Raw genomic sequence first — 1,766 nt, 5'->3', positions numbered from 1 at the left:
AAAACGCTACTCCTCTTTCATCTTTTAAGCTTGACAGTCCAATCCAACTTTAAACTGTATCCACTGCCAACTATCTATCTATCTATCTATCTATCTATCTATCTATCTATCTATCTATCTATCTATCTATCTATCTTTCTAACTTTCTCATCTACAGTACATATCTATCTATCTATCTATCTATCTATCTATCTATCTAACCTTCTCATCTTATCTATTTATCTATCAATTCACCCATCCATCCGTCCAACCAACAAAACATCTTTAACTGTATCCATAAGACTTTAAAACTGTGTAGCATGCCCACACAGTTTCTTCTGGAACTTCTTTTTCTAATTATTATTCCAATTATTCCCAGCACTACTCCTCCATTTAAGCTATTCACACCAATCCAACTTTACAACATTCAGAGAGGTCTAATTCGCGTTGCTATGACTTTTGGTTTTGATAACTATTAAACCTTTTAAACTATACAAACCAAAAGATTACATTTTGGTGGAATGTTGATTTCGGCCATTTTGTGAGCTCCTTTCAGGACTCTTAAATAAAAACAACATGAGACCCGCAGAACACTTTCTTGGACCGATTACACAATAATGAACTCTCTTGGCTACCAGTTGCACCCCACTGAAACCACTCTATTATCTTTACCCACTCCACCTAACTACCCCAGGCGCGTCCTTCCTATCTATCTATCTATCTATCTATCTATCTATCTATCTATCTATCTATCTATCTATCTATCTATCTATCTATCTAACCTTCTCTCATCTATCTGGCTATCCTAACCTCTGACCATCTTTTTTCCATCTTATCTTTTTTGTCCATCCTACGATCTCACTTTATTTCCACGACCCAGCCATCATCCTTTCTTCCTTTCACCAGTCACTACTGCTTCACTCAGTATAACTCATGCTGATTAACCTCCTAATTTGTATAGATCTACAGTGCCCTGTGTAAGTAATGGGACAGGGAAGCATTTTTTCTTCTTTTGGCTCCACTCCAAAAGTTTGGATTTGGCAATTACTATTAGAGTAAAGTCAAGATCCTGTACTCTATTGTACACACTTTTTGTGCATTGTCCCGCTATTTCAAAGTACACAAAACTGAGGGACAATTGGCTTGACAGGTGTTTCTTGTTCATCAGGTGTGTTCCGTCACATTATTTGTGCATTGGAGAACACAAATTCATCATTTGTGTCATAAGAGAACTCCTCAATGCCTATTATTGATTCTAGGCTTTCGTTTACTTTTGATGTCTGCTATTGAGGTCTGTCAACACAAGTACCAAAGAGATGTCAATGTGTATGAAAGAGAGCCATTATGAGGTTGAAATATCAGAAAAAAAACTGAAACATAGCCAAAACCTTAAATCTACCAAAATCAACAGTTTGGAACAGCATTAAAAGGAAAGAAGGCACTGGTGAGCTCAGAAATCGCAAACAGCCTAGTAAGCCAAGGAAGACCTCTACAGTGGATGACCGAATAATGCCCTCCATGATTAAGAAAACCCCCAAAACAGAACTATAGAGACTACACTGCAAGGTACAAACCACTAGTTAGCCACAAAAACAGGATGGCCATGTTACGGTTAGCTAAAAAGAAGTCTGCAGAGTTCTGGAAAAAGGTATTGTGGACAGATGGGACAAAGATGAAAGTGTAACAGAGTGATGGCAAGAGTAAAGTGTGGGGAAATAAAGGAACTGCTGGGGTATTATGGCTTGTCATGTATGGCCTCCTCTGGAAATGTCTCACTTGCCTTCTTT

The sequence above is a fragment of the Argentina silus genome, assembly GCF_951799395.1.
Source record: "Argentina silus genome assembly, chromosome: X".
NCBI lineage: Eukaryota > Metazoa > Chordata > Actinopteri > Argentiniformes > Argentinidae > Argentina > Argentina silus.
This window is presented reverse-complemented; position numbering follows the sequence as displayed.